The sequence below is a fragment of the Tursiops truncatus genome, chromosome 4, assembly GCF_011762595.2.
Source record: "Tursiops truncatus isolate mTurTru1 chromosome 4, mTurTru1.mat.Y, whole genome shotgun sequence".
NCBI lineage: Eukaryota > Metazoa > Chordata > Mammalia > Artiodactyla > Delphinidae > Tursiops > Tursiops truncatus.
Window position 1 is genome coordinate 4,231,008 of NC_047037.1, and position 22,727 is coordinate 4,253,734.

The window sequence follows — 22,727 nt, forward strand, 5'->3', positions numbered from 1 at the left end:
TGAGCTTTACCCAACAGTTTCCCACTCTGAGCCCTCCTTTAAATTACTTCCCACTGACTTTTGCTGTCATCGCTGCTCTGGTTTGTTCCACAATTATTATTTTGACCAAGTAATTAACTTTTTAACCAACTTTAGTTGCTCTGTTCTTCATTTTTGAGAATACCAATTGGAGGATGCAATCCTGCACTCGTGATAACCCCTAGAATTCTTTATGAAATGAACCTTTCCTGTTGGATCCAGTACTGGGTCAGAGCACCAGTGATTATCTTGTAAGTCAAACTTGCCTCACTCTGGAGATACCAGTCACCCTAAGATTGTCCTATCACCTCCCCACCCCCGTGCAGTAAGCTGCTGGAGAAACTGTCCTCTGGGGAGATCCTAAAACTTCCATTTAAAAAATTGGGACTACAGCCTGAGCTAATCACCAATCTGGTTCAGAATGCCTGCTATAACATATCGCTTCTGCCTTACATCCTGCTTTGTCTGTTACTCTTGTTAATCTTGTCCTTTGTTAATCCACACCATGGAGACCCTTATCCCCACTTGCTCTGTTCACTGCCTTGTCCAGTATCTGCCAACAGTATTCTGTTACTACTTCCCCAAGGAGACAGATGGGACATTGTCTTTCTTAACACGCCCCGACCCATGAGATTTTAATGCCTGCAGACATATTATACATCTCTTAATTGTATTGTATGTTTGCAATACGTAAAAGAGTAAGATATTCTTACCTCTCAGGAATCAATTCTCCCCCCTGTTGAGAATATACTATGTAGTCTGATTCTGTTTTCCCTCTCTTTCAGCTTCCCGAAACTTTCCTCTGTATAAATATTTTACTCTTGTAAATCCATTCTGTGGATGCTGGGTATTTGGGTTGTTTCAACTTTTGGTTATTAAAAACAATGTTTCTATGTGCATTTGCATATATGTGTCCTGGCACATATGTTTGAGTTTCTCTACTATGTATATATAGGGATGAGTGGAATTGCAGAGTCATAGGATATTTGTATCCTCAGTTTTTCTAGATAGTGTCATACTGTTTTCCCAAGTGCTTGTACCAATTTATAGGTTTATAAGTTTGTTTTGTTCTCCATCATTACCACCATTGGGCTTGTCTCTCTTTTCAATATTATGTAAGTAACAGTATCTTATTTTTCTTAAATTTGTATTTTCCTGATTACTAATGAGGTAAAGCACGCTTTAAATAAACTAATTGGTCATTTGTGTTTCCTGTGTGTGTGTGTGTGTGTGTGTGTGTGTGTGTGTGTAAAATGACTATTCTAGTGTTCTGCTCATTTTAAAATTCAGTTTTCTGTCTTTTCCTATTAATTTTTAGGAATTCTTCATGTAGTCTAAGTGTAAGTTCTTCAGCTATATGTGCCGCAAACATTCTCATGCTGTGCCCTTGACTTTTTACTCCTTGTATGGTGTCTCTGGGGAGCCAGAAGTTGTTAATTTCAATGTAAATTTATATTTTCCTTTATGGTCAGTGTTCTTTGCGTCTTATTTAATAAATAATTCCCTATCCAAAAGAAAGTACAGCATTTTCCCATAATGTCTTCTTAAAGGGTTTTAGTTCAATTTTTCATATTTATTGAAAAGATGATTCTTTTCCTAACAGTCTCCAACTCGTCCCTACAATATTACAAGAGTCCAAGTCCACATAAATATAGGTCTACTTTGCAGTGGGTTGTTGTGTTCCACTGGTCTACTGACTATCACTATATCGTACATACTGGCCTAATTACTGTAGCTTTTTAGAACAACCCTTGATATCTTGAAGAACAAGACTTCTTGTTTAGCTTTTAAAAAAGTGTTGATTAGTCTTGGCCCTTTTCACTTCCATATAAATTTTAGAGTCAGCTTGTTTGGTTCCACAAAAACAAATTGGAATTTGATGGGGATTCTCTTGAATTTCTAAACCATTTTAGAGAGAATTGAAATCTTCACATTAGTGAATCTTCCATATTATGAACATAGTATGTTCTGCTATTATCTAGTAGGATTATTCTTAGGTATTTACTATTTTTTTAAAAATTAGTGATTATTGCAAGTGATATATTATAACATATTTTAAAAACTTAATTTCTAAGTTGATGTATAAGAACACAATAGAATTTTGTTTATTGATTTATATTCCCCTCACCTTGATTAAATTCTTTTATTGTCTGTAGATCTTTTTGGATGTTCCAAGGACATAATTATATTATGTGCACATAACAACAGTTATGCTTCTTCCTTTATCATTTTTATATATTTTAATTTTTTTCTTGCCTAACTTTGCTGACTAGGATTGAGCAATGTCAAAAGTTATTCCTAATAAGGAAATATCTCAGAGTTACATGATTTTATATGATGTTTGATGTATACTCTTTGCAGCTACATTTTTTTTCCCTCCGAAATAAGGAGTTGAGCTGGGTTTGTGTTGTGTTGTTGAAATCATTACCCAAGTACACCACTGGGTACTTGGTTTCCTGGTAACCTCAGTTCTTTGAGATATTCAAGAACAGTTACGGTTTTGTAGTTTATTCAGACTTTTCTGATTGTTAAAACAGGGGCATCACTCTTGTTTCAAAATTACTTTTATGAGGCATATTTTTCATACCATAGAGTTTACACCCAAGATGATTCCTCGTGCCACTCCCCACCCCCCTTCATCCACCAGTAACCACTACTCTATTTTTTTGTTTTTGTAGTTTGGGGCAATGCTCTCAGATTTCTACATCCCTGGCACAAGTGGAACCAGTTGGTTTAGGATTTTCATTTACCTACTGACATGTAAGTTGAAGTTACACTGTTGACATGTCTTTACTTTCCGCCTCTGTGGTTTTACATTGCTGAAGTATTCTAAATGCAGACAGTCCCCAGCTTGTGATGGTTCGACTTCATGATTTTTTGACTTTACGATCGTGTGAAATCTGTACCCATTCGTTGGAAACCATACTTCTAATTTTGAGCGTTGATCTTTTCCCCGCTGGTGATACGTGGTACGCTTCTCTCTCATGCTGCTGGGCACTGACTGCAGCGCCTAGTCGGCCAGGCAGTCATGAGGGTGAACAGTGATACACTCACAACCATGCTGCACCCACACACCATTCTGCTTTTCACTTTCAGCACAGTGTTCAATAAAGTACATGAAACATTCAACACTTTATTGTAAAATAAGCTTTGTGTTGGATGATTTAGCTCAACAGTGGGCTAATGTAAGTGCTCTGAGCACTTTTATGGTGTTCAGGAGGTTAGCTGTAGTAAATGCATTTTTGACTTGTGATATTTTCAGCTTAGAATGGGCTTTTGGGGATATAACCCGGTTTTAAGGTAGGCAGATCTGTACTTAGGACTGTTTTTATCTGTGTGCCTTATTATTTTCTCAGGGAGGTATTTAAAAATTTCTGTGAATTTCAGAGCAGTTTTAAATCATTTTCCATTATGATGGTTGTTTGCCAATTTTTTCTCATACTCATCAGTTTTGTCATTATTTTGAAGCTATGCTATTAGGATGCATAGAGGGGGACTTCCCTGGTGGTCCAGTGGTGAAGACTCGCGCTTCCACTGCAAGGGGTGCGGATTCAATTCCTGGTCAGGAAACTAAGATCCCACATGCCTTGGGGCATGGCCAAAAACCAAAAATCAAGAATGAATATAGGGCTTCCCTGGTGGTGCAGTGGTTGAGAGTCCGCCTCCCGATGCAGGGGACGCGGGTTCGTGCCCCGGTCCGGGAAGATCCCACATGCCGCAGAGCGGCTGGGCCCGTGAGCCATGGCCGCTGAGCCTGCGCGTCCGGAGCCTGTGCTCCGCAGCGGGAGAGGCCACAGCAGTGAGAGGCCCGCGTACTGCAAAAAAAAAAAAAAAAAAAAAAGAATGCATATAGACCTAGAATTGTTAAATATCTCTAGTGAGTTTCTTTTTATCATTAGGTTGTGACTCTCTTTTATCTTGATATTTTTTAAGTGGTATTTTATCTCATTAATATTTCATCTTTTTAATTTCAAATTTTCTTTGTTTTTATAGTTTAGGTGTATCTATTGTAAACAGCACCTTTTTTAAAAAATTCAATCAGGTAATTTCCATCTTTTAAAAGGAGAAACAGTTTATTTTAATCACTGTGATTGCATGTTTCCACTCTTTTAGCAATGACTTTGCTTTTTCTCTTCCTTTCTTGCCTTTCATGAGATCGAGTTTTTTATTTTATTTTTTGTTTTGGAATAATCATAGATTCACAGGAAGTTGCAAAATTAATACAAACAATTCTCACAGATCCTTCACCCAGTTTTCCCCAATGTTCATGTCTTACATGGTTACAGAACAATTTCGAAACCAGGAAATCGGTGGTGGTGCGATCAATGTGTGAACCTCTGTGCTGTTTCATTCCATGTGTAACCACCACCCCCAATCCATATACAGGACTGCTGCATCACCACCGGGGTCTCCCTCATGCTCCCTCTGTATGGTCACACGTATCCCTCCTTGTCTCTAGCCCCTGGCAGTATGAATCTGCTCCCCACCTCTATAATTCTGTCATTTCGGTGATGCTGTATAAATGGCATCATACACCATGTGACCTTTTAAGGCTGCTTTTTGTTTGTTTGTTTGTTTGTTTGTTTGTGGTACGCGGGCCTCTCACTGTTGTGGCCGCTCCCGTTGCGGAGCACAGGCTCCGGACGCGCAGGCTCAGCGGCCATGGCTCACGGGCCCAGCCGCTCCGCGGCATGTGGGATCTTCCCGGACCGGGGCACGAACCCGCGTCCCCTGCATCAGCAGGCGGACTCTCAACCACTGCGCCACCAGGGAAGCCCTACTTTTTTAGTTTTTCATCCAATGTACCGCCCTTGATTCATCCAGGTTGTCGCCTGTATCAGTAGTTTGTTCCTTTTATTGCTGAGTAGTATTCCAAGGTCTGGATATTCCACAGTTTGTTTGGGCAGGAGGTGGACGTTCAGGTTCCTCACCCTGGATGGTGGTATCAGGTATTGTCACTGCTCCTGACACCCCTGGGGGCTGCGGGTGGTCAGGGGCCTCGTTAGGGCTGGGAGGTGGGAAATGTTTGATTTTCCCCCTCAGCTCCTCTAACACTGCCAGGATGGGGGGCGGGGAGGAGGGAGATCTCAGTAACACGGGATGGAGGCAGAAGTCCCGGCTTTCCACGTGGCCCCCCGATGACACTGCACTCATGTCTACAACGTGCACACAAGCTCCCTAAACTGGGCTGCAAGTCTGGGCTCCCTACTCCCTCTCTCTGATACCAGCCTGGGGGAGAGAACAGCACAGTCTGGACAGTCTGGCCCCCAGCCAGGCCTTGACTGACAGAGTGGGTGGAGGACCATGCTTTACCTCCACGGTGTTTAGGTCTAATGGGAAGGTGATTGTTGAACAGTTCTCTGTTTTGCTAGGTTGCCCTTTTCCTGATCCTTTAGGGAGAGCAGGCTTTTTTTTAGAGCTTTTTGGTCTGTCCGTTGGTTTCTCTTGGCATATTTGATTGCAGGCTTCTGATTGCTTGAGCTCTATTTCATTCCCTTTCTCACTAAAAACTGGAAATAGTTTATTTTCCTTCTTGTATATCAGCAGTAACCCTCAAGTGCCTAATTCTAAAATATATCAGTACTTCTATAGCCTACCAGAGATCTTAGAATGTTCCAACTTTAACATCCTCCATCCAATTTCTTGTCCATTATCATGGTCTTTTATTTTAGTTCCATCTCATTGGTAAATTCTCCCAAATTTTGATTTTTATTACAAGCCCTGTTTACACTCAATACTTATTTTAACTTACCAATATGTTTACCAGTTTTGTTTTGTTTTTTAACATTTTTATTGGAGTATAATTGCTTTACAATGGTGTGTTAGTTTCTGCTTTATAACAAAGTGAATCAGTTATACATATACATACATCCCCACGTCTCCTCCCTCCTGCGTCTCCCTCCCTCCCATCCTCCCTATCCCACCCCTCCAGGTGGTCACAAAGCACCGAGCTGATCTCCCTGTGCTATGCGGGTGCTTCCCACTACCTATCTATTTTGCATTTGGTAGTGTATATATGTCCCTGCCACTCTCTCTCTTCGTCCCAGCTTACCCTTCCCCCTCCCCGTGTCCTCAAGTCCATTCTCTAGTAGGTTTGCGTCTTTATTCCCATCTTGCCCCTAGGTTCTTCATGACTTTTTTTCCCCCTTAGATTCCATATATATGTGTTAGCATACGGTATTTGTTTTTCTCTTTCTGACTTACTTCACTCTGTATGACAGACCCTAAGTCCATCCACCTCACTACAAATAACTCAATTTCGTTTCTTTTTATGGCTGAGTAATATTCCATTGCATATATGTGCCACATCTTCTTTATCCATTCATCTGTCGATGGACAATTAGGTTGCTTCCATGTCCTGGCTATTGTAAATAGGGCTGCAATGAACATTGTGGTACATGACTCTTTTCGAATTATGGTTTTCTCAGGGTATATGCCCAGTAGTGGGATTGAAGAGTCATATGGTAGTTCTATTTTTAGTTTTTTAAGGAACCTCCATACTGTTCTCCATAGTGGCTGTATCAATTTACATTCCCACCAACAGTGTAGGAGGGTTCCCTTTTCTCCACCCCAAATAACCAGTTTCTTTATTCAGCATTTTTTCTTGGTTCCCATTCCTCCCTTCCTGGTTCAATTACATTCTTGCTAAAATACACACTTAATGGCTTTTTCATTGAGAGTAAATGGTGACAGTCTTTTTTCTTTACTATAACCAAGACAGCCTTAAAGTTCCTCTCAGCTTGACTGAACTTTTTAAAAAAAATTTTTATTGGAGTATAGTTGATTTACAATGTTGTATTAGTTTCAGGTGTCCAGCAAAGTGATTCAGTTATACACATGCATATATCCATTCTTTTTCAGATTCTTTTCCCATATATAGGTCATTACAGAGTACTGAGTAGAATTCCCTGTGCTATACAGTAGGTCCTTGTTGGCTATCTGTTTTATATAAAGTAGTGTGTGTATGTCAGCTTGGCTAAACTTTGGACAGACTTCTCCCAGACTCCCAGTGCCTCCGCCTCTCATTTTAAAGAGCATTTACTTTAGCAAAGTTGTCAGTTCAAATTCCTTCTCTGCTCCTTTGAGATGGAGATCTTCTCCCATCTTCGCTCCAGTTTTACACCCAAGAATGAGAGCCATCCCACTTGACATGTCATTGAGAAAGATAGTGACGCAATCTCCCAGTTTCTGGGGGAGGGCGGGAGCCTACTTTCCGTAAACAATGAGTAGAATCCTCATCACAGTGACAGCCTGTCCACTCACATCGCCCCGTACTTTTCCGCTACTCACCCTGGCACTCAGAAACCCTCTCGCCTTTGTCTCAGTGGTGATTGAGTTCAATCTTTCTTCTCTATTGCAATTGTCTTTTTCTTTTTGAAGTACAGTTGACTTGTAATATTGTGTTAGTTTCAGGTGTACAGCAAAGTAATTCAGTTAGATATGTATATATCTATATTCTTTTTTTTCTATTCTTTTCCATTACAGGTTATCATAGTTCCCTGTGCTATACAGTAGGTCCTTGTTGTATATCTATTTTGTATGTAGTAGTGTGTATATGTTAAACCCACACTCCCACTTTATCTCTCCCTCCCCTCCCCTTTGGTAACCATAAGTTTGTTTTCTATGCCTGTGAGTCTATATCTGTTTTGTAAAGTTCATTTGTACCATTTTTTTATTCCACTATAAATGATATCATATATATGTCTTTGAGTTACTTCACTTACCATGATAATCTCTAGGTCCATGCATGTTGTTGCAAATGGCATTATTTCATTCTATTTTTGTGGCTGGGTAGTATTCCATTGTATACATGTACCACATCTTCTTTATCCATTCATCTGTTGATTGACATTTAGGTTGCTTTCATGTCTTGGCTATTGTAAATAGTGCTACTGTGAACACTGGGGTGCATGTATCTTTTCGAATTAGAGTTTTTGTCTCTTCCAGTTATATACCCAGGAGTGAGATTCCTGGATCATATGGTAGTTTTATTTTTAGCTTTTAAAGGAACCTCCATACTGTTCTCCATATTGCAACAGTCTTGAATGAAGTCTGCCTTGTCTGTTTAACTCTATCTGGTGTGATCCTTTGTTGACAACTCTCAGTGTGTTTATTTTCCCTCTCCTGAATGATAGGGTCACTTAGAAGAAAACTGACAGTCATTTTTCTTTCTGCACACTAAAGATATTACTACAGAAAACAATACAGTCTAATAATTTCTAATTGTTTTGAAGCACATGCCCTCAAAGACACAAATCTTTAAAATATTTTAAAAGTTGTGGTAAAATACGCATATCATTTTAGTCATTTTTATATGTACACTTCTGTGGCAGTAAGTTCACTTATATTGTTGTGCAACGATCACCACCATAATCTCTTTCATTTTCCCGGAGTGAAACTCTGTACCCATTAAACAATAACTCCCCATCCCCCTTTCTCCTAGACCCTGGCAACCACCATTTTCATTTCTGTCTCTATGAATTTGACTATTCCAAGTACCTTATATAAACGGAATTACACAATAGTTGTCTTTTAGTGTCTGGCATATTTCATTTAGCATTAATATCTTCAAGGTTCATTCATGTTGTGGCATGTGTCAAAATTTCGTTCTCCATTTCATATTCTGTTGTATGTATATACCATTTTTTTATCCATTCATTCATCAGTGGACATACGGGTTGGCTCCACCTTTTGGCTACTATAAATAATACTGCTATGAATATGGATGTACAAATATCTCTTTGAGACTCTGCTTTCCAATTCTGGAGTATATGTCCAGAAGTGGAATTGCTGGATCATGTGGTAATTCTGTGTTTATTTTTTTTAAGATTTGTCATAATATTTTCCACAGAAGCTGCACTGTTTTACAGTTTCATCAAAAATGCATGAGTTCCAGTTTCTCCACATCCTTGCCAATGCTTGTTATTTTCTCCCTCTCTCTCTCTCTCTCTCTCTCTCTCTCTCTCTCTCTCTCTGTGTTTAGTAATAACAATCCTAATGAGTATGGAGTGGTATCTCATGGTAATTTTGATGATGTGCATTTCCCTAATGATTAGTGATATTGAGCATCTTTTTATGTACTTACTGACAATTCGTTATCTTCTTTAGAGAAATGTGTATTCAAGTCTTTTACCCATTTTGAAATCGGTTTCTTTAATTTTTTTGTTGTTGAGTTATAGAAGTTCTTTACATATTCTGGATATTAACCCCTTATCAGATATATGATTTGCAAATATATTCTCATGATTTAAAATTTTTTATTGACCTGTAATAGAAACGTCTTGGGCAGAGCTATAGTAAAATAAATTGCAGTGATAGTGTTTCAACCAAACCAAAATAAAAGTTGTTCTGGAGCATGCTGGACATATACGGTAAGTCTTAAGGCGGGAACCACTGAGTGGTTGATTTATTCATTTACCATTTTTTAAATGCTTATCATCTATCCTAATGTTAAACGTCTCGTGACTCAGAGATGGGGGACAGAGTTCCTGCCTTTAAAATCTTCCTAGTGGTCAGGCCATCTAATGATAATAAGGGAAAGGAGATTAAGTATTATACGTTTGTGTCATGTTGGCACCAACATGCTTTTCAAGCTCTTAATCTCTACTTCCAGCCATGCTTTTATTCTTTCCTGCCCTCTGCACATTTCCTAGTCCTGAAATTTCCTCATTTTCCTCTCCCAACCTCTCTCCTAAACAGGTAATTCCAAATCGTTTCTGAAGTTCTTGTTTTAAAGGTCATTTCTTCAGTGCATCCTCTGCTGACCTTCTAATTCTTCTAGTTGCAAGTCTTCCCAGCAGATCTTTTGACCCTTGTTTTGACATTCGTCCCATTTATTACTTCAGTGTGTGTTTTCCCCACTCAGTTCTGGATTCTTTAAGGTCAGGGAATGGTTTACCGCTGTATGTGCCCAACCCTATCTCACTCTTCCATTTCAGAACATTGGCAATGGCTTTGTGATGTACCAGTTTGGCTAGATTGGACCATGTTTCCTGGAATTCCCATTCTTGTATATTTCTCACTAAGGAGAGCTATTAAGGAAATTCTCTCTCAAAGAAAGGAAAGGAGGTTGCAGCCGTTTTGCATGTCGTATACACATCTCATTGCTGCTGATTCCTGACTTGCCTCCTTGGTGTAAAGCAGTAGCTGGGCCAGATACATGTGGCTCAGCCTCTAAGAGTCCTGGCTTTTACAGTATTCTCTTGTCATCAAGGTCAGAGAAAACAAGAATGGACACGGGTTTCACTCTGTCCTTGTAGGATTCCAGCCTGCTCTTGATCTTCCCCTCCTGCCGGCCTGCGTGTGATTTCGAACTCCAGCCTCAGACGTGATGATATATATATATCTCGTACTGGTTCTGCTTCTCTGGTCGAGCCCTTACTGAGATAGACGTTTTTCATTTCTTTCGTAGCTCATATAAATAGCATGTTGGTTTATTAACTTATTTATTGGTTGCTTCTTCCACTAGTAGAAATATAACATGGTGGTTAAAAGCACAAATTCTGAAGAAAAGTGGTTGTAGTTAATCCTGGCTTGACCGCTTACTAGCTATGATTTAGTTCCCTCATCTGTAAAATGGGAATATTTATAATATCTACCTGATAAGGTTTTTATGAAGATTAAAGGAAGTATTGTTTATAGATCAATGCCTGGCACATGTAAGCAGCGTATATGAATTTGATAAATAAAAATATAATAAAAATAATGGGCTGTAAAGCTTTTCAGGAGAGCAGGGCTCCTTTCTCTTTTGTTCAGCCCCTGTGTCACAGCACCCTGAAGAGTGTTTAGCACATAGTAGGTGCTCAAGACTTGAATTGAATTCCAGGATAAAACAATCTCAAGGACTAACAATTCTTAATGTATTGATTTTTTTCTGTGTTTCTCAACTTTTTATCCATTCAGTATATCAAAGAAATATACCACACTCCTCTCAGTAATGGTCAGCCACTAAGGCAATGATTCCGCTCTGAGGCAGGTGATGATTTAGAATCCTGGGATCCCTGGGGTCGGCAAAGATAAGTTGAGAAATCTCCCCAGGTGACCCTACGTATCCTCTTGTGCGATTGTGCCCTCCTCAAGGATGGTTTCTTCGTGTCAAGTTCAAGGGTATTAGACTTTCCACAAAGATGTAAGTATAGTAAAAATAATTACCTATTGATGAAATGCAAATATATTCTCTTTAATACTCACTGGAATGCCCTATCAAATAAAGATTATAAGATAAAGACACATGCCTGTGTTATTAAATATTATTGTAAATAGAAAGTGATGTATTTACTCAATAATTCTTCTCCCTTAAAATCTTCCCTTGCCTTTTTTTTCCCGAAAGTTTTTAGCTTTTCAAAGTTTGTCTCGAGTTTGTTTTCTGACTACAAAAGAAAGCAATATGTGGATGTCTAAATTTCTCAGAATTAATAAGACTCAAGTCAACTCTGTCCTTCTGGTAGCCTACTTTCATCCAAAGCCTCTTTTATTACTAATTAAGCATGCTAAATCAATTATTTTCTGAAGCTGTTTTCTACTCTTGTAATTGAGTTTAAAAATGACAGCCTTAACAGTATCCAATACAGAGAATCTAATTTCCATTTCAGTGTTCCATCATAAGCCAAAATGCCATCTAAATAAATAAAATCACTTGACCACAGGTAATCACACAAAATATTTTCTCATTAACTTTTTATAAGTTGCTGCCCATTTTACACCCAAGAAATACGTAGGTCAGATATTCCATTTGTAGTCTACTATTATCTTTTAAATTTTTTCTTACGGAGTAAAAAATGAAGCTGCTCTCTGGAAATTTCCATTCCTCTTCTTAGCAGTTCCTGATTGGAGGGGATTTATTGGGTAGCTACAGTCACTAAGTCATTTCTCTGTTCCTGGAGTTGTGGAGTAATCCTAACCAAATTCTAGTCTAGTGAGAAATGTCTTTATTTCTAGTACTTAAATTATTTGGATTCAAGTCTTGCTCACCCATATGAAGCAAGCCTGCTTTCTGCACTCACTGTGGCAACTTGGTGTCCTCAGACCTTTACTACTTAGTGTGTTTCTAGCTGTGCTCTTCCTGGTTCTATAGCTGATATGTGCTCAGGGAAGTATATCTCACCTGGATATTTGCCTAAAGCAAAGACAAATAGGAAAATGAGACTAAAGCAAATATAAATTACTTTTAGATAATCTATTGGTTTGTGTTATATATGGCTTTCCTTCCCTCTGTTAGCCCAGCTAAGTAAATGTACTTGCTCGAAGGCCTTCTCGGATCTTATATTTCTCTTGTGCAGTTTCTCAGTTCTATTCATTAGAAACTAAAGGAGACACATTTATCTTGGTTTTGTCTTCAAATGGAAGATTACTTATTTACTGTATACTTCAGGGGCGAGAGCATAGGATAGAGGAATCTAGACCAAAAGAAGATGATTCTTTTGACTTAAAAGTAGACAGGTCATTTATCTTTTCTTTATACAGAACAAATTCTAAGTAGTTTTCAGTATGTTTCTATGGGACAAAATAGGAGTAGCCACTGATGACTCCTCAAAGCTGCCACGAATCCCCGAGGCTTCTCCTCAGTCTACAAATGTGAGCGACCTCCCTTATGGTCAGGCCACCTTTTGAATCCCAAGCATCTTAGGTCAGGTTTCCCCAAAGCAGATCCTGAGATGAGATTTCGTGTGCAAGCGATGTATTGCAGAAGTGTCTGAGAGAAACTAGAAAAGGATAGGCGTGGGACAGAAAGAGGAAGAAGCTAAGGAAGGGCAAGGTCTCAGGTCACAGATGACAGCTTTGCCTCTACCCTTTGGTGGAACGCTGGGGTACGAGATCCACAAACCAAGGCAAGGGAATAACTCTCACACGTGTTTGTCACTGGCTCAAGTCTGGTCCAGGTGAACATGGATACCCAAGTCCTCCTCTGCGTCTCCAGGCAAAGTGGTTCCAGTGGCCTGAGGGCAGTCCTCCTCCTGCAAAGAGGTGCAGGTTCTGCTTATCGAAAATACCCCAAATCTGGGGTGGGGTGCAAGAAAATGGCATAATATAGATGCGAGGGGATCTGAGTGGAGCACTGATGTTGTCTACTACTCCAGGATAACACAACTTGGGGCTTGAGGTGTGTCCTCCAACACGTGATCCCAACCAATTTTTGTTATCTCAGAGAAGTCCCATCTTGGAGGGACAGAAAAAGGACAGAAACATTTCAGTGGGATGCTCAGATACTTTTCCTGGTCTTGGCTTCCTGTGGTCCTGATTTCCATCTGCTCAACAAGGTGGGCCTGTGTGGGAGTTTATTTTCCTGTATTCCTGGTATGACGTAAGTCAGTCCGGAACCCAATCGTGTTCATGAACTTTTGCTACATAGAATCACCTCCCTTTTCTTCCCTATTTTTTTGATTATTAAAAATATTTATTACAAGCAGATTCCTTTTTCCATTCTTCAAAGAAAACACATAACTGGAAATATACAGAGATGGAAACTGGGTTAAACAAATTCTCAAGTCCTTATCAAGTAAGGAATCAATAAAGGAAAAGATATTTTGGAACTTAAAATTAGGGAAGGCTATACACAATTTAGATGGGAGGGAAAGAGAAAAACCAAAATAAAGTCAGATCGTTTACATTTTATAGCCTTTAATTAAGCACATAAAACTGTACTACTTATTTCTCCATGAACTTTTTGTGAAATTCAGATCGCAGTGTATCATTTACAAATCTTTTGTCTGTCTTCTGATTATCTACACCTTTTACACAGTTCTTGAAAACAGCATCATCATCCCACCTTATTTTGACTTTGAAGTTGGCGTGAAGCTGGGATGGGCCAGTGAGATTAAGGAGGTTTCCACTCAGAATGTTCTCCATAGGAATCCTTTCTTTTTGAACCTTTTGTTCTTGTTCCTTCCTGGCCTGCTCTTTCTTTTTAAATTTTTTCCAACTCTGCAAGAAGAGCTGCAGCAGCAGCAGCATCACTCTCCTCTTCAAAATCCACAGAGATTCTTGAAGAACAGGTACCTATTCCCTGAAAAAGGAGCTCCCAGATTCAGCGACATTCCCATTCAAACCCTTCAGGTGCTGGGGGCTTGGTGGGACTTTTGGTTTAGAGGAGCTGCACAATGCTTGCAGTTGAGCCTGGCTGGTATGACTGGTTCCCTACCTTAGCTCAGAAACCATCCTCAGATCCCACATGTGCTCCTGTAGCCTGAGGTCACAGGTATGTGGAGGATTTGCTGTGGTCCCCCCGCTGGCATGAACAGACAGCAGTTTGATATCATCTGGTATGAATGGTTCAGGACTGTGGCTAGCCTCCTTTCTAATTATTTGGTATCTGTGTGGCATTCATTGCCCATGTTAGGCGAATTGTGAAATATTTGGATTATCATGCCTGATCCAGAATCGCTCTTGACCTCTTTTGAGTTTGAGTGCTCTTACTGGATTATTATTTTAAAAATCATTGCTATGTCAGAATATTGTGGTTGTAATCAAAATAAAATAACAGTGGTAGCACTTACCACTTCATGCTTTGGCAAGAGTTTGCTCAGGCTACAGTGGCTTTGCAGGGCAAAGTCAGTATGGTGAAATAGCCCCAAGGGGCTGGGAATTGGGGATTCTCACTTGAATTTTTTGATGCATTTTATCTTTCCCCTATTACAGTCCTTCTCATTTTGGACTTGTAAGAAAGAAATTAATAACAACTGCTGTATTTGATTCATTATATTGTTTGTGTTTTAACAACTCACCTTTTCCTAATAAAGAGGCAATACTTTCTTCCTCTCCTTTGGATGAGTTTTGAGAAGATTGACTCATGTCACCATCTGTTGAAGTCTCCTTAAGTATGTCAACCAGAACATACAGATGACAGGCAAAAAGGTTTTGATTGGCCTCCTGTTCTTTTCTCTCTTTTCTCTCTTAGCTACTAGAAACTCATTCAGCATGTCCCAGTCTGTGACTTGTCTTTTCATTATTTTAACGGTGCTTTTCACAGAGCAGGAGTTTTTAATATTAATGAAATCTAACTTATTAATATTTTCTTTCACAGATTATGCTTTGGTGTTGTATCTAAGAAGTCATTGTCAAACCCAAAGTCACCTAGATTTTCTCCTGTGTTCTCTAGAAATTTTATAGTTTTGCATTTTCCATTTAAGTCTATCATTCATTTGAGGTTTTTTTTGTGGAAGTTGTAAATCTGTGCCTAGATTCATATATTTTTTTTTTTTGCATGTGGTATCAAGTTGTTCCAGCATCATTTGTTGAAAAGACTATCTATTCTCTATTGTATTGCCTTTGGATTGCCTTTGCTCCTTTGTCAAAGATCAGCTGACTTTATTTATGTGAGTCTATTTCTGAGCTCTCTGTTCTGATCCATCATTTTGTCTCTTCTTTTTTCAATACAACACTGCCTTGATTACTGCAGCTTTACAGTAAGTCTTGAAGTTGCGTAGTGTTCATTTTCCGATGTTTTCAACATTTTCTTGGCTCTTCTGGGTCTTTTGCCTCTCCATATAAACTTTAGAATCAGTTTGTCAATATCCACAAAATAACTTGCTGGGATTTTGATTGGTGTTGTATTGAATCTATAGATCAAGTTGGGAAGAACTGACATCTTGACAATACTGAGTTTTCCTACCCATGAGCATGAATTTTCTCTTCATTTTTTTAGTTCTTTGATTTCATTCATCAGAGTTTTATAGTTTTCCTCATATAGATCTTGTACATATTTTGTTAAATTTATACCTAAGTATTTCATTCTTGGGGGTGATAATGTAAATGGTATTGTGTTTTTAAAATTCAACTTGTTTTTTGCTGGTATACAAAAAGTCAGTGAATTTTGTATATTAAACTTGTATCCTGAAAACTTGCTATAATCACTTATTAATTCCAGGAGTTTGCCTGTTCTTTCAGATATTATACATAGATGATCATGTCATCCAGGAACAGAGAAAACTTTATGTCTTTCTTCCCAATCTCCATATATTTTATTTCTTTATCTTATCTTATTGCATTAGCTAGGACTTCCAATATGATGTTGAAAGATAGTGGTGGGAAGGAACATCTTTGCCTAATCCCTGATCTTAGAAGAAAAGCATTTATTTTCTTCATTTTCACCATTAAGTATAATGTTAGCTGTAGGTTTTTGTAGGTATTCTTTATCAAATTGAGGAAGTTCCCTTTTATTCCTAGTTTACTGAGAGTTGTTATCATGAATGGGTATTGGATTTTGTTAAATGCTTTTTCTGCATCTATTGATATGATCATGTAAGTTTTCTTCTTCAGACTGTTGACACAATGAATTACATTAATTAATTTTCAAATGTTGAATCAGCCTTGCATACCTGGGATAAATCTCACCTAGTTGTGGTGTTTAATTATTTTTATACATTGTTGAATTTGATGTGCTGATATTTTTTTGAGAATTTTTACATCTGTATTCATGAGAGACATTGGTATAATTTCTCTTTCTTGTAATGTCTTTATCTGATTTTGCTTTTAGGGTAATGATAACCTCATAGAATGAGTTAGGAAGTATTCACGCTGTTCCTATTTTGGGGAAGAGAATGTGGAGAATTGGCGTAATTTCTTCTGTAAATTTGATAGAATTGACCTGAGAAATCATGTGGGCCTGGTGCGTTCTTTTTTTGGAAGGTTATTAACTATTCATTCAATTTCTTTAGTAGATATAGGCCTACTCAGATTATCTATATCTACTTGTGTGGGTTTCAGTAGGTTGTGTCTTTTAAGAAATTGCTTTATTTTGTCTAAGTCATCACATTTCTGAGCATAGAGTTGTTCAGAATATTCTTTTATTACCCTTTTAATGTCTGTGGGGTCAGAAATAATGGTCTGTCTTTCATTTCTGATATTAGTGATTTGTGTCTTTTTATTTCTTGGTTTGCCTGACTGACACTATCAATTTCATTCATCTTTTCAAAAATAAGTTTCTGGTATAATTAATTTTCTCTTGTTTTCTGGTTTTCAATTCTGTTAATTTCTGTGCTGCTTTTTATTATTTCTTTTCATCTATTTGGTTTAAGTTTATGTCACTATTATTCCTCTAGATGGTGGCAGCTTAGATTATTGATTTTATATCTTTCTTCTTGTCTAATATATGCATTCAATATTATAATTTCCCTCTAGGCCTGCTTTTGTAGTGTCTCACACATTTGGATAAGTTGTATCTTTATTTTCATTTAGTTTAAACTGTATGTAAAAAATTGAGACTTCTACTTTGACTTAGTTAGAAGTATGTTGTTTAGTCTCTAAATATTTTGAGATTTTCCAGTTATCTTTCTGTTGCTGATTTGTAATTCAATTCCTTTGTGGGCTGAGAGCATATTTTTTGTGATTTCTCTTTTAAAAAATTTTAACTGTGTTTTATGGTCTGGAATGTGGTCTGTCTTGATGAATGTCCCATGTGAGCTTGAGAAGTATATGCATTCTGCTGTTGTTGGATGAAGTATTCTGTAAGTGTCAATTAAGTCAAGTTGATTGATGGTGCTGTTCTGTTCAACTATATTTTTACTGACTTTCTGTCTGCTGGTTCTGTCAATTGTTGATTGAGATATGTGGGAAGTCTCAAAAGTAATAGTGGACTTAATCCTTTCTCCTTGTAGTTCTATCTGATTTTGTTTCACGTATTTTACGCTCTGCTGTTAAGCACATAAACATTAAGGATTACTGTCTTCTTGGAGAATTGACTTCTTTATCATTCTTTATCATACAGAATTGACTCTTTATCACTTATAATTTTCCTTTTTTTGAAGTCTGCTTTTTCTGAAACAATATTGTTATGCAGGTGTTCTTTTGATCAGTGTTAGTTTAGTATGATATATCTTTTTCCATTTCTTTACTTTTAATCTATCTTGTCTTTATATTTAATGTGGATTTTTTGTTGACAGTGTTCATTTGTGGGGGTTTTTTTTTTCTGCTCTAAATTTACTCTGTCAGTCTCCATCTTTAAATTGGTGCACTTATTTGTAACTGTTTCCTGTTAAAATTCTGTTTATTCCACTTATTCTTTGTTTCTTTCTTATCCACCATTCTTTATCTTGCCTTCTCTGGTTTTAATTGAACATTTTATGAAATTGCATTTCTTCTTCTCTTTTTATTTATTGTTTTATTCATTGAAATACAGTTGACTTACAGTATTATATTAGATTTAGGTCTGTGACATTGGATTCAATATTTTTAGAGGTTACACACCATGCAAAGTTATAATGAAATATTGACAGTATACATCACATCCCTATGAATTATTTATTTTATAACTGGTTGTGTGTACTTTTTAATCCCTTTCACTTATTTCATTACTTCCCCCCATCCCTACTTCTCTCTCTTTTGGCAACCAATAATCTATTCTTTGTATCTTTGTGTTTGTTTTGTAATATTTTTTTTATAGGAGTATAGTTGCTTTACAGTGTTCTGTTAGTTTCTGCTCTACAGCAAGGTGAATCAGCTATACATATAAATATATCCCCTTTTCCTTGGATTTCCTTCCCATTTAGGTCACCATAGAGCATTGAGTATAGTTCCCTGTGCTATACAGTCTGTTCTCATTAGTTATCTATTTTATACATAGTAGTGTATGTATGTCAATCCCAATCTCCCAATTCATCACACCCCACCTTTCCCCGTGAGTATCCATATGTTTGTCTCTACGCCTATGTCTCTATTTCTGTTTTGCAAATAAGTTCATCTATACCATTTTTCTAGATTCCACATATAAGTGTTAATATATGATATTTGTCTCTCTCTTTCTGACTTACTTCACTCTGTATGACAGACTCTAGGTCTATCCACCTCATTACAAATAGCTCAATTTCATTTCCTTTTATGGCTGAGTAATATTCCATTGTATATATGTGCCACATCTTCTTTATCCATTCATCCGATAATGGACACTTAGGTTGTTTCCATCTCTGAGCTATTGTAAATAGAGCTGCAATGAACATTTTGGTACATGACTCTTTTTGAATTATGTTTTTCTCAGGGTATATTCCCAGTAGTGGGATTGCTGGGTCATATGGTAGTTCTATTTGTAGTTTTTTAAGGAACCTCCATACTGTTCTCCATAGTGGCTGTACCAATTCACATTCCCACCAGCAGTGCAAGAGTGTTCCCTTTTCTCCACACCCTCTCCAGCATTTATTGTTTCTAGATTTTTTGATGCTGGCCATTCTGACTGGTGTGAGATGATATCTCATTGTAGTTTAGATTTGCATTTCTCTAATGATTAATGATGTTGAGCATTCTTTAATATGTTTGCTGGCAGTCTGTATATCTTCTTTGGAGAAATGTCTATTTAGGTCTTCTGCCCATTTTTGGATTGGGTTGTTTGTTTTTTTGTTACTGAGCTGCATGAGCTGCTTGTAAATTTTGGAGATTAATCCTTTGTCAGTTGCTTCATTTGCCAATATTTTCTCCCATTCTGAGGGTTGTCTTTTGGTCTTATTTATGGTTTCCTTTGCTGTGCAAAAGCTTTGAAGTGTCATTAGGTCCCATTTGTTTATTTTTGTTTCCATTTCTCTAGGAGGTGGGTCAAAAAGGATTTTGCTGTGATTTATGTCATAGAATGTTCGCCTATATTTTCCTCTAAGAGTTTGATAGTTTCTGGCCTTACATTTAGGTCTTTAATCCATTTTGAGCTTATTTTTGTGTATGGTGTTAGGGAGTGATCTAATCTCATACTTTAACATGTACCTGTCCAGTTTTCCCAGCACCTCTTATTGAAGAGACTGTCCTTTCTCCACTGTACATTCCTGCCTCGTTTATCAAAGATAAGCCGACCATATGTGCCTGGGTTGATCTCTGGGCTTTCTATCCTGTTCCATTGATCGATCTTTCTGTTTTTGTGCCAGTACCATACTGTCTTGATTACTGTAGCTTTGTAGTATAGTCTGAAGTCAGGGAGCCTGATTCCTCCAGCTCCATTTTTCGTTCTCAAGACTGCTTTGGCTGTTCGGGGTCTTTTGTGTTTCCATACAAATTGTGAAATTCTTTGTTCTAGTTCTGTGAATAATGCCAGTGGTAGTTTGATAGGGATTGCATTGAATCTGTGATTGCTTTGGGTAGTAGAGTCATTTTCACAATGTTGATTCTTCAATAAAACCTTGTTCATATTAATCTGCTTCTGTTTATGTGTCTTTACTCACTGACTCAGCTGTAGAGGAAGAACTGACATATGTGAGTGGTGATGTGGGAGCCAGACTTGAAGACACCAAACTTTTGTGTCCCAGTGACTGGGATGTGGAATTAGGCACACATTATGGCTGCATGTGCTGAGTCCTGAAATCTGTTCTCAGTGTAACGAGTGACAATCAGGAGGAACTGAGGTCCAGAGGAGGGAGAGATGGGGTGACTCACCCTGGCTTCTCTGTATGTCTCTCAACAACAAAATGTGAAGGTGATACCTGTCATTGGACAGGGAGGAAAAATTATGGACACTATGTGTCCATTGTCAGAGTGTGCAATGGCAACAATAAGGCTGAGAAAATAGCTGAATGTGTTCAGTCTGACACTCATACAGGTAATCAGTCAGGCAAACATAACGATGGGAGAAAAAGCTCACTAGATGTCAGAACTGCTGCCTCTTGAACAAGCAAAGTTTCCAGCCAGAGACGACGCTCCTCCATGGCCCGGATACATTCCATGTAGATGAGGCGCCCATCACCAAGGCAATCGATATCATCAGTGCTGCCCAGGAAAGCAGTCCCATGCCTGTGACAGAAGCCTTAGATCGTGTGCTGGAAATTCTAAGAACCACTGAATTATATTCACCACAATTTGATGCTAAGGACGATGATCCTCATGCCATTGACCTTGTTGGGGGCTTAATGTCTGATGTTCTGCGAAGACCATCCAGGAATGAGTATGTTCTTTCAACAAAAAACTTTAAACAGGTTTCCAGCAGTGTAATCACCCCCACCTCCCTTCACAACGTCCCATCACAGATAACTCGGGCCATGGAAAATGAGGAATCCTGGGACTTTGATATTTTTGAACTGGAGGTTGCCACTCATAAATGGCCTTTGATTTATCTTGGTCTCAAAATATTTGCTCGCTTTGGAGTCTGTGAAGTCTTAAAATGCTCTGAGACAATGCTGAGATCATGGTTGCAAATTATCGAAGCCAATTATCATGCTTCTAACCCCTACCACAATTCTACACATTCTGCCGATGTGCTTCACGCCACTGCCTCTTTTCTTTGCAAAGAGAGGATAAAGCAAACTTTAGATCCACTTGCTGAGATCACTGCCCTCATTGCAGCCACTGTCCATGACCTGGACCACCCTGGGAGAACCAACTCCTTCCTGTGCAGTGCTGGGAGCGAGCTGGCCATTCTGTATAACGACACTGCTGTGCTCGAGAGCCACCTCGCGGCCTTGGCCTTCCAGCTGACCACTCGTGATGATAAATGCAGCATCTTTAAAATCATGGAGAGGGATGACTACCGGACGCTGTGCCAGAGTATTATCGACATGGTCTTAGCCTCAGAAATGACAAAGCACTTTGAGCACGTCAACAAATTTGTCAATAGCATCAACAAGCCCTTGGTAGCATTAGAGGAAGATGGGGAAACTGATAAAAATCAAGAAGCCATAATCACTATGCTCAGAACTCCAGACAACCGCAGTCTGATCAAACGAATGCTCATTCAGTGTGCTGATGCGTCCAATCCCTGCCGACCCCTGGGAAAGTGCATTGAGTGGGCCGCACGTATCTCAGAAGAATGTTTGTCTCAGACTGATGAAGAGAAGCGACAGGACTCGCCTGTAGTGATGCCAGTTTTGGACAGAAATACCTGCAGCACCCCCAAATCCCAAATCTCTTTCATTGACTATTTCATCACTGACACGTTTGCTGTTTGGGACGCCTTTGTAGACCTGCCTGAGTTAATGCAGCACCTTGACAACAATTTTAAATACTGGAAGGGACTGGACGAAATGAAGCTGCGGAGCCTCCGCCCACCTTCTGAATCGTGGGCGACACCGCCTGGGGCCCTGACGCTGTGTCCCTCCAGTCACTTGGGATTCCTGAGGGCAGAGTTCCTTGGTCCTTTCATCCCCCGGTCTGCAGAGCCTGTAAGAGCACACAGGGACGTCGGCAACCTTCTGTAGCCACCATCTGATGCCACTGCCGTAAAGTGAGACTTAGCTGGGCCTGCTGCAGGGGCGCTTCAGAAAGTCACGTGAGAACCACGGTTTGCATTCGCGTCCATTAAAGCACGAGCTCGGGACTGCCCCCGCAAAGGACGGAGGTGGATTTCCTTTGTTAACGTAGTTAAGTCTCTCTCCCTCAGAACTAGCCCATTTAGCTCCAGGTTCCTTAGGCACCCGATGCACTTACACAACATTTAAGAGCTTTACACAACTGGAAGGTCACATCTTTATTTCTTATTGCAGGAACACAACTTCTGGAAACTTTATTTCTATCAGAACCTGGAGATGACCAGGCTTTACTTTATCATCTCCTTCTTCTACGTGTGTTCCTGGTCTTACTCTTCCTGGTTCTTCTGCAGGGAGCGGTCCAGCAACTTGTTCTCTGGATGTAACTCTACGTCTCTTTTCCTCCGGATGGTCTCGATGATTTCGTGAGCAGCATCGTGGGGTTTGTCGTAGACCGGCAGCGGCCACGGGTAGACGGCGGACTTGGCCCCACGGGCGACTCCAGCCTCAGCTCCAGCTTCTCCCCTATGTCTTCCCAATTAACTAGTTTTAACCACCCAATTAATT

The 22,727-nt window shown here is 39.0% G+C and overlaps 1 long non-coding RNA gene and 1 pseudogene across 1 annotated transcript in view; both read left to right on the top strand.

The window, feature by feature from the left end:
* Positions 1-2,694: 2,694 nt before the first annotated feature.
* The window catches only part of LOC141278518 (uncharacterized), a 253,224-nt gene continuing 233,191 nt past the window's right edge, over positions 2,695-22,727 (top strand). Inside the window, exon 1 of the long non-coding RNA XR_012331278.1 lies at positions 2,695-2,778. This is a non-coding gene — a long non-coding RNA (uncharacterized lncRNA). The remainder of the gene's footprint in view (positions 2,779-22,727) is intronic.
* LOC101334394 (high affinity cAMP-specific and IBMX-insensitive 3',5'-cyclic phosphodiesterase 8A pseudogene) lies at positions 20,390-22,112 on the top strand (annotated as a pseudogene).